This window comes from Geotrypetes seraphini, chromosome 3 (genome assembly GCF_902459505.1).
Source record: "Geotrypetes seraphini chromosome 3, aGeoSer1.1, whole genome shotgun sequence".
Classification (NCBI taxonomy): Eukaryota; Metazoa; Chordata; class Amphibia; order Gymnophiona; family Dermophiidae; genus Geotrypetes; species Geotrypetes seraphini.
In genome coordinates this window covers 353,685,095-353,697,580 of record NC_047086.1, presented here as the reverse complement: position 1 = coordinate 353,697,580, position 12,486 = coordinate 353,685,095, and the positions used below count along the sequence as shown (strand labels likewise).

Below are 12,486 nucleotides of genomic sequence, written 5' to 3'. Positions count from 1 at the left end.
CTTTCTTTATGTATGTCTTTCTCTCTCTCTGTGCCCCATTTCTTTTTTCTTCACCCTGCCTCCTTCTTTCTTTCTCTCTCCATGCCCCCTTTCTTTCTCTGTCTGTCTTTCTGTCTCTCTCTCTCTCCGTGCCCCATTTTTTTTCTTTGCTTCACCCTGCCCCCTTTCTTTCTTTCTGGCTCCCAGTCCCCCCCTTTATTTTTTTCTTTCTCCCTCCCCTCCCCCATGCCACCACCATTAGGAAAATGCTGCCACCGCCACTGGGGAATAGGTTGCCACTGCCACCATCGGGAACAGGCCGGCACCGAGTTCTCCCTGCTTCTCTTCCCCGCGGAGCCGACCAACTCTCGCCGCCCGACGCCAATTCTAACATCGGAGAGGACGTTCCAGGACAGCCAGGCAGCGATTGGCTGGCCCAGAACATCCTCTCCGACATCAGAATTGACGTCGGGCGGCAAGAGTTGGTCGGCCCCGCGGTGAAGAGCAAGGAGAATTCAGCGCCGGCCTGTTCCCAATGGCGGCAGTGGCACTCAAGTGGCTAAAGAGCCGCATGCTGCTCACGAGCCGCAGTTTACCGGCCTAGGGAGAACACTGGAGGGTAGCCAGCTGTGCACCTCCTTGGGGCGTGCACCCGGAGTGGACCTCCCCCCCCTTGGTACGCCACTGACAGAGATTATAACCGGTAAGGACAAATATTGACTCGTGTGTGTGTGTTGGAAATGAAAATTCTGTGTGTTCAGTTAAAATGGTGAATTTTGAACAGAACAGAAAAGGCATGGTTTTTAGGCATTCTATTACAAAGAAAAACAGAATGCCTTATGGGTATGTAGAGCCAGAACTAAGTATTGTGGTGCCTGGAACAATGCAGCATGAAACATGAGTGTTCTACTCTCCAACCTGCCCCATAGACCAGAGGTCAGTGCCCTAAAACTTATGGTTCTTGGGGCAATGCTGCAGCTATCCTGCCTTAATTTGGGCTATGTGGGTAGGTCATATCCATTTGTCTCTCTGTGACCTCTTTTCAACGCCTATACTTGGCAGGATGCTGTTGTGAAGTGCGGGCCATTTCAGTGTTTTTGATCCCAATGGTGACAGGCTTGGGGGGGGGGGTCTATTATGCATTTAGTAGAACAGATACGAAGGGGTGCTGAACAGTTCTCAGCCCAACCAACCAACTTCCAAAATTCTGAGTGTTATTTTACCACTGTAGCGGAAAAGAGTGTTATTTTATTTTGTTAAGTGCCAATTTGAAGGAACAAAATTCTGTTTTTTGATGTCATTCTCTTCTTGGTTGGGCTGAGAACTTTTCAGCATTCCTTCGTATGTAGTGGAGATGTAGCCTAGTAGTTAGAGCTGCTGTCATAGCACCCTGAGGTTGTAAGTTCGATGAGATCCCAGCCTGGGTGAGTCACTTAATCCCTCCATTGCTCCTGGTACCACAGTTAGATTGTGAGCCTTCTGGGACAGATAGGGAAAATACTTAAGAGTTCCTGATTATATTATTGGGTGAATCTCTTCATGAAAAAGGCAATTAATAAATCCCAATAAATAAGATATCATAACTGAAGAGGAACTATCCAGACAGCAGTGGACTAGAGCTGCCAAGAGGTTAGAGCTGCGAGTGGTGTTCTGTCTCCATTTAGAGTTTACACGTTACGCTTGGTTTTTGATTACTTGATGATTCCTCAGCCCTATGTTTAGCCTCTTGAGCAAAGGAAAAGAAAAGGGGGGAAAACTGCCGAAATGCCAGTGAAAGAAAAGTGAAGTGCAGATCTTTAGAACAAGCAGTTAACAGTTGGTAGAAATGATGTTTCCTACAGGCAGCCAAATCAAATGTAGTAACAACTCAACGGTACCCTGCTGTTAGCTGACAGCATGGTGTAACACGCTGGGACAAACATTCACTTAAGCACTGATTGCAGGGAAACGTCATTTTCCAACTCGCAAAGTGCTTCAAGAGAGAGAGAGTGAGACGGAGAAGGGGCCACTTCTGCCTAATAATTTCTCACTTGCTCTTTAGAAGATTTTCTCTATTTTGGCTTGACTGCTTTCTAATTTTTCCATCTGTCCTTCAGATTTTAACAAACCAAGTTAATTATTTTTTCTATGACTGGAGCTAATAAGGGAAAGAGAATGGGATCTAACACCTTTCTGTGGTTTTAATCAAAGCAGTTTACATATTATACACAAGTACTTATTTTGTACCTGGAAGCAATGCCTTACCCAGAATCACAACTGCAGTGGAAATTGAACCTAGTTCTCCCTGGTTCTCAGGCCACTGCACTAGCCACTAGGCTACTCCCTGGAAAATCATTGTGGTAGATTTTCGAACCTGCTTGACATAAACTGAAGTGTTCTGTGTATAAAGATTACATATGGTGAGCTCCATTTTACCTAGGACATAGAAATGGAAACTTGAGACACCCAAGTTGGGACATGCTCAGTCCCAATGGTATTTTAGACATGGGCTTATAATACAGCAGGAGCATCTATTTCACAAATATGTGTGTGGAAAAAAATCAGTGGAAACAACCCAGCAACTCATGTGTAAGTGTGACACATATGTAAGCTGGTATTTCACAACTTACATATGTCATTGTTTGAATGACAGCTATTTTGCAAGTCTATGCATGTGAATATTGCTAATTAAAATACAGAGGCCTCTATTTCTTTTTCATTTGGAGGGGGAAATCGCAGAGGATTAAGAATCCCTTCCATAAAAGGTTGGTTGAAATGAACACCTTTTTAACAAATCTATGTATGCCAGGGAGCAGCTGTAAATCCCTGCTCCCCATGTAGTCCATTTATGAAATAAGGAATGTCGATTTTTGACTCTCTCAAGCCATACCCATACCACACCCACAACACCCCTCCCTTGTTTTTCTATGTATTATGGATGTCCACATGTAAATTTGAGCCTTTTCTAAAAAAACAAAAAAAACAAAAAACATTTACATGTAGATGTGGTTTTCATATGTGAATGAAAAAAATTACAGATGGAAGTTGTGAATAAGGACAGACATTATCAAGGTGCAATAACAGGTGAGCCTTTACTCCACCTTGATTTGCCATGAGAGTCAGCAACCTGCAGGATCTCTATACCACAAATTGGTAACTCCTGCAGTAATAGACCATTGCTGTTTGCGAGCTACCATGCAAGCCGCATTAGTCAGTCAGCCCAGGAGCATCAGGCTGCCAAGACGCAGCTTGATGCTTCTAAGCTATCTCCTTATAGGGGCATTACTGATATAATCTCACTAATACTCCCATTCCACCCCAAAGAGCACTCCCAAAGGTCCATAAAGAAGCCCATGTTTCCCACCTCCATGACCTACTCTCACCCATACCTTATCAAATCGATAGTGGTCTGGGGTTCAGCAGGTGCAGATAACCCATATCTTTTCATATAAGGGCACATTTAAGTTGGGTAAAGGAGCAAATAATGTGGCTTAAAACGCTAACACAGCTTGATAACTTCCCCCCCCTAAGGCTTCTAAATTAACACTCCCCCCTCCCCCCCATGGTGTGTATGTCTAGTAGTTCTATAAGTATGATTAGTAATAGTAGTAGTGTTATTTTCTGTACTAGGTTAAAATATTTCATATCGTTAAATAGCATTTCCTAACTGATGAAAAAGTTAATGTTCTTCAGTGGTAATACACTGCAATTTCATGGAACTATGTAGTAATTGTAGTAATATTCCATTTATACAGTGTCCTAGATGGACTACAATAGAATATTCCAGTGCCAAAGAGATGAGTCTTGACCAGTAGGTTTCTTCTTCCTTTCACCCACGAGAATTGCAGAAGGCATCATCTACATTTTTCATCTCCACCTCCTTATGTCTCTGGGCAGTGCCTCAGCTCCTCAGTGTTTCCTTCTGCAAACGAGTTGAAAAGGTATATTTTTTCCTGCTCTTAACCTGATTTATTATTTTCAGGGGTTTTTTAATCCAAAATTTGAGGCTTCCTGGTGCTACAGAGGTTCCCATAAGTCCTCAGACAACTCTGCCTGGGATAAGATACAAGCTCTATGTTCAGAGGGCTGTAACTAGGGTGGGCAACCTTTTACAGGGAATCTACCTAGTTGGCCTACACTAACATTTAAGGCAGCACAGGGGGAGTTTCCCTAGGAGCTAAGCTTGCCCTGATTTTTCAGGCACTTGAGTGCAGCTTGAATGCCCCCATGTCAGTCCAAAGGACTTTAGCGGGTGCCAGTTGTGCCCCCCCCTCCCTCAGAAGATACGGAGGAGCTAGAGGGGGGTTGATGGTTTCAGACACTCAGGGTCTGACTAAAAGGCAGCCTGAATAGACAAGTCCCTGGAGGAATTTATAGACTTCTCTGAGGCAGAAATCTTCTACACAGTCCAGCTGCATTGGAAGCTGATGCAGGCACAGCAGCTTTCAGTTCTATGAATACAGTGCATGACTGTTTATGGGAGACATCAAGGTGGTCTTAAAAGTTGAATTTTTGAGGGTCTCTAGGGCTTCCTTTCGGGTCACCCGCTTCCAAAAAATCCTTTTTCTGAATGTCTGGATCTTTATAACAGTTCTCCCGGGCCATTTTTTGGCACCAAACTGCTGCTGTGGCATCCATTTTGGATTTCCCAATTTTATTTTAAAAGCTTCTATCTGCCTAAAAACGCCTTGATTTTACTAAATATTGATTAACATGGATTCCTCAAGCTGCATGGCTGCCTGAGGAGTGTCTGTGTTCTGCATGCTGTGGAACACATGAGCGATGGACTTAGCCTCCTCTAGTCCCTCCAGGGTCTCAGAGTCACAGGAAGCTCATTGGTTGGGGTATAAATCTCCTCTAGAGATTTACATAATAAAAACAATAAAACCTCGTAAAGGAACTACATAAATAAAAGCCCACCCTTTAGATACGTACCCTTAAAAATTCCAATATATTTATTCAATATGGGGCTCATAATTTAAAAAAAAGGTTCAAAAAGTGGCCAAAATTGGTACTTGGATGATCAAAAAGACAAATCGTCCAAGTATTGAAAATCAAAGCTGGTTTAAAACCAGCTTAGGCCTTTATCCTGCCTCTGAACGCCTAGAACGAAAAAAGGCATTTTTTAGAGGAGAGGAAAGGGCGAAAGGTGGGCGGGAGGTGGGTCGACCTAGGCTTAGTCATATTGCAAGAATAACCAAAAGTCTAGGAGATCGCTCAGTCAGCAACCTGCCCACCCCCACCTCAACGATTGCAGCAGGAGAGATGCATAATCTCTCCTGCTGTGATCTCTCCCCGGACAAAACCCTGAACTAGCAGGAGAGAGCCCAGGCCCTCCTTCTGAAGATGGCACCCTGATATCCCCCCATGAATACCAGCAGGAGGGATCTCAAGCCCTCCTGCTGAAGATGGCCCCCACCCACGAATGTCCCCCACTAACCCGACCTCCCTCCCCCACTAATCTGGAATCCCCCACTTCAGTTGGCTAGATGGACAGGCCTGCCCCTTCCCAGTGCATTGTGAGATGCACCGGGGAGGGGTCTAGGGCCTGATTGGCCCAGGTGATTAAGGCCCGCCCATAGGAGGGACCTTAGGTAACTGGGCCAACAGGAATTGGCCCAGTTGCCTGAGGCCCCTCCTATGGGTGGGGCCTTAGGCACATAGGCTAACCCATCCCATGCCCCTAAGACCTCACCCAATTCCGGTTGGCCAAGTTTACTAAGGCCCCTCCTATGGGCAGGCCTTAGGTGCCTGGGCCAATCAGGCCCTAGGCCCCTCCCCGGTACATCCCACAATGCACCGGGTAGGGGCAGGCCCGCTATTCCAAGGATGGCGGGCCTGTTGGCTGGATTAGAGACCCGTTCGGTCAGCCAACTGAAAAGATTAGTGGGGGGCATTCGGGGGAGGGCGAGGAGTGGGGGGGCTGTCTTTGTTAGGGGGGGATTTGCAATCACTTTAAGAGATATTAGGCATCTCTCCTGCTGTGATCGTTGTGATATGTGTGTGTGTGTGTGTTGGGGGGGGGGCAGTTACAGGATTCTGTAATTGGCATTGGTTTTTGGCAGATGCTGGTTACAGAATCCTGCTTTTAGGCGAAGGACTGGCTCCCTCTTTTGCCTAAAAGGTCTGGGTTTGGGGGTTTGGGACTTGGATGATATTTTGGTCGGGAATGTGGTGTAGGGATAGACGTTGTGGCAGTCTGGGCAAGTAGATTGCTGATCGTGCAGATAGGCCATTCTCAAAAGAAACCCCAATTTAGATTTTTATTTTTTTTATTTTGAGAATGGACATTTCTCTGCTACCAACCTCAGCGTCTACTGACTTAGGACAAAAGGGGACTTAGATGTTTTTTAATTATGCCCCTCCACCTGTATTATTTGCTTTCAAAGATTTTATCAAATAGGTAGCTTGTGTGGTTCCACCTTTGATTAAATTGTTTGATTAAGTGTTATTGTTGTAGAGCAGAAAAGACTTGATTTGTCGGGGAGTCCCCTTGGTTTTTTTTTTTTTTCCATAGGGGTTATCCATTGTTTTGATACAAACTGAGTTGCAAAAGCACTGCCCAGTGACACAAGAAGGTGGAGTTGAAAAATGTAGATGATGCCTTCTGCAATCTTCCTGTGTGAAGGGAAGAAACCCACTGCTCAAAATTCATGTCTCTTTCTACTGGAAAGAAGATTATTGAGGTAAGAACTTAACTTACAGGTCATTGGTGAGGCCCCAATTGGAGTATTGTGTTCAGTTTTGGAGACCGTATCTGGCGAAAGACGTAAGAAGACTTGAGGCGGTCCAGGAGGGCAACGAAAATGATAGGAGGCTTGCGCCAGAAGACGTATGAGGAGAGACTGGAAGCCCTGAATATGTATACCCTAGAGGAAAGGAGAGACAGGGGAGATATGATTCAGACGTTCAAATACTTGAAGGGTATTAACGTAGAACAAAATCTTTTCCAGAGAAAGGAAAATTGTAAAACCAGAGGACATAATTTGAGGTTGAGGGGTGGTAGATTCAGGGGCAATGTTAGGAAATTCTACTTTACGGAGAGGGTAGTGGATGCCTGGAATGCGCTCCCGAGAGAGGTGGTGGAGAGTAAAACTGTGACTGAGTTCAAAGAAGCGTGGGATGAACACAGAAGATTTAGAATCAAAAAATAATATTAAATATTGAACTAGGCCAGTTACTGGGCAGACTTGCACGGTCTGTGTCTGTGTATGGCCGTTTGGTGGAGGATGGGCAGGGGAGGGCTTCAATGGCTGGGAGGGTGTAGATGGGCTGGAGTAAGTCTTAACAGAGATTTCGGCAGTTGGAACCCAAGCACAGTACCGGGTAAAGCTTTGGATTCTTGCCCAGAAATAGCTAAGAAGAAAAAATTTTAATTCAATCAGGTTGGGCAGACTGGATGGACCATTCGGGTCTTTATCTGCCGTCATCTACTATGTTACTATGTAATTTTCCCTTCAAACTCATAGGCTGCTTCCTGCAAAAATGTAAGTAGGACTAGTATGATTATTAGAACACCAAAGATCCATACAAACTGTGGATCATCAATGCTTGATGTGCCAAAGTGCTAAAGTATCCAAGCAAGATTCAAAGGTGCTTATTTTAAAGCATAATTTGTGTTTTAGATGTTTATAAATTGACACTTAAATGTCTAAATCCCAATTTTAGAAAGCCAAGATATGAACATGTAAAACTGAAAGACATGCATCTGACAAGGGGGCATGGTCTGGATGGGACTTGGATGATCTTAGAAAATAAACATGAATTCTACATTTCAGAAGAAGAATGAATATCCACATTGTAAAAGATGAATTTGGGGAATTGGAGTTGCTACCTTGGATGTCCAGGGGGCATTCTCACAATACTACCACCAGGAATAGAGGGGCCATTCTGGATCCTGGCACTATCTCCTGGGCAACTGTAGAGGAGGACTGTTGCTGTCCAGGATTGTACTGGGATCAAAATGGTACTTTTGCCTCCTAGTGGTAGTCTTGTGATACTCCCTCTAGGAGGCAGAGGTACCATATTGTATCCTGGCACTGTTCTGGGCAGCAATGAAGAAAAATTGTTGTCACTGTGAATACTGAAACAAGCAGTGCATACCACAGTTAAACCCTGAAATGTGTGTGTATGGGGGGGCGCTGCTGTTGCAGCAGAATTTTGTATTGGGAGAGTTGGAATTTTTGAGTGATTTAAGCTGTCTATATTTTAGATGTTTTCTTTTTTTAAAAAAATAGATGTTCTTGCTGCACCATGTATTTTAGGACTAGCTCTACATTGGCAGATCTTGATTTGAAATACCAGTGGAACTTAAAATGTCTTGACCTGGACTTCTTAAATCTACTTTGTACTTCTCAAAGGGACCAAATCTAAGGGCTCCTTTTACAAAGGTGCACTAAGCGTTTTAGCGCACACTAACCACACGCTAAACGCTAACACATGCATGTTAGTCTATGGACACATTTGCGGATAGCACACGCATATATTTAGTGTGCACTAAAACACATAGTGCACCTTAGTAAAACAGGGGGTAAGTATATGATATAATGTCAGGGACAATATGGTTACCAAGCACTTTCTGGTTAAGAAAACAGAATTGGAGCCTATGAACTCCTAACCCTACCAATGTAAATCAGAGGAGAATATCTATGTTATTTGAGATCAACTTATTGGGGTGCCACTTGCAAGAAATTTGCACTCACTGTTATATAGCATGAGAGCCTTTGGCTTATCACTCATGCAATACTTGTGTATAACATCTTTATAAACGATCTGGACATAGGTACGACAAGCGAGGTGATTAAATTTGCGGACGATACAAAGTTATTCAGAGTAGTGAAGACGCAGGGGGATTGCGAAGATCTGCAACGTGGCATCATCAGGCTCGAGGAATGGGCATCGACATAGCAGATGAGGTTAAATGTGGATAAGTGTAAAGTGATGCATGTCAGTAACAAAAATCTCTTGCACGAATACAGGATGTCCGGGGTGGTACTTGGAGAGACCTCCCAGGAAAGGGACTTGGAAGTTCTGATCGACAAGTAGATGAAGCTGTCTACGCAATATGTGGCGGAACAAAAATGGCAAACAGAATGTTAGGAATGATAAAGAAGGGGATCACGAACAGATCAGAGAAGGTTATCATGCCACTGTACTGGGCCATGGTGTGCTCTCACCTGGAGTACTGCGTCCAGCACTGGTCGCCGTACATGAAGAAGGATACGGTACTATTCGAAAGGGTCCAGAGAAGAGCGACTAAGATGGTTAAGGGGTTGGAGGAGCTGCCGTACAGCGAATGATTAGAGAAACTGGGCCTCTTCTCCCTCGAACAGAGGAGATTGAGAGGGGACATGATCAAAACATTCAAGGTACTGAAAGGGATAGACTTAGTAGATAAGGACAGGTTGTTCACCCTCTCCAAGGTAGGGAGAATGAGAGGGCACTCTCTAAAGTTGAAATGGGATAGATTCCTTACAAACGTAAGGAAGTTCTTCTTCACCCAGAGAGTGGTAGAAATCTGGAACGCTCTTCCGGAGGCTGTTATAGGGGAAAACACCCTCCAGGGATTCAAAGTTAGACGAGTTCCTGCTGAACAAGAACGTGCGCTGGTAGGGCTAGTCTCAGTTAGGGTGCTGGTCTTTGACCAGAGGGCCGCCATGTGAGCGTACTGCTGGGCATGATGGACCACTGGTCTGACCCAGCAGCGGCAATTCTTATGTTCTTATGTTTTGGGCCAAGGTGGGAATGGCTTTGTCATAACCACCTTCTTAATGTTCTAGAGATCCCATTAAGATACTTATTGAATAGTGAAGCTTTTCTATTTTTTTATAGGTACAGAATGGGAAAAGTAATTTTTGAAAAAGACTTTGTATTCCCAGTAAATAAATAAATACATATATAGAAATTTGATGAGAGCTAGGCTGGTTTGTTACCTAGCACGGATCTCTTCTCTGTGGATCTCAGCTTGATTTCCATTCAGCTGGAAACCCATAGTTGCAGAAGGAAAATGGTGGTCAAAATTAATACTAATAATCTGAGGGGCTAACTGCTAGCCTGGAAAAGCATTCTAATAAATTGGATAAAAATGATATCCCCCATCTATTGCACAATGGAGTGTGCAGATGATTTCCCTTTTAACTGTTCAGAGACCAGGGCCCTGATTCTACAAAGTGCGTCCCGATTTTGGGCAGCTGTAGGCATCCTACAGCTGTCTAATCAGCCAATCGGGATGCACGTTTTTAAAAAAAATGCTCCCCAGGCAGGCCGCCTATATTGAAGGCGCCTCCGGGAGCCTTAGGTGAACCTAGGCGGCCCTACGCGTCTCCCTAGTAGAGGAAGAGACGCTTACAATGTAGGCCAGCAAAATGCTGGTCTACATTGTAAGTAGACACGGCCGCTATACTTATGGCGGCAAGGGATCTCTCTGCCGCTATAAGTATAGCAGCCGCGGCCGCCTGTCCGATTGCCGGCAAGATGGTGCCCAAACCCTCCTGCCGGAAGATGCCCCCACCCCACCCCGACACTACCGATCACCGGCAGGAGGGTGCTCAATCCCTCCTGCCGGAAAATGCCCCCCTCCGCGCTAACAGCCCCCAAACCTCCCCCCCACCAAACTAACCTTTAATTGCTGTCCGGACAAGTCTTGCCCATCCAGCAGGCAGGCCCGCCTCGTCGAAATGAGGCGGGCCCGCCCCTTCCCGACCCATCCCGCAAGCCTAAGGCCTGATTAGCCCAGGCTCTAGAAGCCTGGACCAATCAGGCCTTAGGCATAGCGGGTCCGCCCATCCCTACTAAGCCTAAGGCCTGATTGGTCCAGGTGCCTAGAGCCTGGGCCAATCAGGCTTTAGGCTTAGTGGGGCTGGGCGGACCCGCTATGCCTAAGGCTTGATTGGTCCAGGCTTTTAGAGCCTGGGCCAATCAGGCCTTAGGCTTTGCAGGATGGGCCGGGAATGGGCGGGCCCGCCTCATTTCGACGAGGCGGACCTGCCTGCTGGATGGGCATGACTTGTCCGGACAGCAATTAAAGGTTAGTTTGGTGGGGGGAAGGTTTGGGGGCTGTTAGCGTGGAAGGGGGCATCATCCGGCAGGAGGGATTGGGCACCCTCCTGCCGGTGATCGGTAGTGTGTGGGGGGGGCATCTTCTGGCAGGAGGGTTTGGGCACCCTCCTGTCGGCAATCGGACAGGTGGCCACTATACTTATCGCGGCAGGGAGATCCCTTGCCGCGATAAGTGTAGCGGCTCCGTCTACTCTAACCCGATTATGTAACCGGCGTCTGTAACATGGACGCCGGTTACAGAATCGGGGTTTAGTGTAGGCCCGATTCTGTATAGGACGCCTCTCCTGGGCCGTCCTATACAGAATCCGGGCCCAGGTGTTTGAAATTTAAGTTCAAGCAAAGGAGTGCAATTTCAATACATTTGGGAACCCTTTTGGTCTTTGTTGACTCCTGTAGCATGAAGCATGGTTTTAAATGTGTAAAGCTGATACATTGCAATCTTAATTTATGTCCCTTGAGGGATCCAGAATGGTAGGCATATGTTCTGTGCCAGGAAGGGATAGCATTGTTACTTTAATTTGATTCTGTTAGGTAAATGTTATGATTTGTGTGTTTTGGATTTCTATGTGTCAGATATGATGGAATCCATTTTGTGCTCAATAAAAAAATATTTCAACATAATTTGAGGAATTTACATAATTTATGCAAGAAATATTGAATACATTAAAACAATGATTTGCATAGCACTGTATAGGGACCCCTTTAGAGACATTCCTGCTCCTTGGCATTTATAGTTTAGTTCAGACAGCCAATTAAAAACAAATAAGAGGCTTTGAATTAAGACATGAAGATGATTTAATCATGCAAGTAGATTAAATTTGGGATGGAAAACATAACCAAATATCAAATAGAATGTTTAAAGTCTAAAAATGTTTTTTAAGAACTCTGCTTGTGTTGGACAGGAGCCTCAGGGTAAAACTATGAGTCAAACTATTTCAAAACTGAGATAAGCATTTCTGTCATTTTAAACCATGATGTCCTGTAATATATTGTACCATCAGGTCTAATTGAGGTATCTTCTACTGAGGTTTTATAGAATGAGGTAGGTGTATTCTTCTTGGCTGAACAAACTTAGTGGTTAGAGAGAAATATGTATATTAGCCCAGTGCTTCTCAATCCTGTCATGAAGGCATACTTAGCTAGGTTTTCAGAATGACCATAATGTACATGCATAAGATATGTGTAATATACTGAAGTCCCATTGATAGGGTTACCAGATTTTCACGAAGGAAAATCCGGACCCATGGCCAAGCCCCCAAGCTCACCCAGTTCTGCCGTATTCTGCCTATGTCACGCCCCATTCTACCCGCAGCCCCATCCCCAGACGGTATCTGTGCCTGAGCGGACGCGACACAATGATGTCGCCACGTAGCATCCGCGCATGCAAAGATGCCCCTTCCTGACGCGATTTTGAGGGGAAGCTTTTCAAAACCTGGACAAAGTGCCGGGTTTTGAAAAGCCGTTCGGACC

General features: G+C 45.2%; 1 protein-coding gene across 7 annotated transcripts in view; it reads left to right on the top strand.

Annotated features, from left to right (window-relative positions):
• Window positions 1-12,486, top strand: part of ESRRG (estrogen related receptor gamma) — a 1,015,505-nt gene that overhangs the window by 653,397 nt on the left and 349,622 nt on the right. Inside the window, exon 1 of one of the 7 annotated variants that reach the window (XM_033936620.1) lies at window positions 3,755-3,899. The exons of the other annotated variants lie outside the window; for them this stretch is intronic. The gene's annotated coding sequence lies outside the window, so the exon portion shown is untranslated. Of the gene's footprint in view, window positions 1-3,754; window positions 3,900-12,486 lie in introns of those variants that run through there. 7 annotated transcript variants of the gene reach the window in all.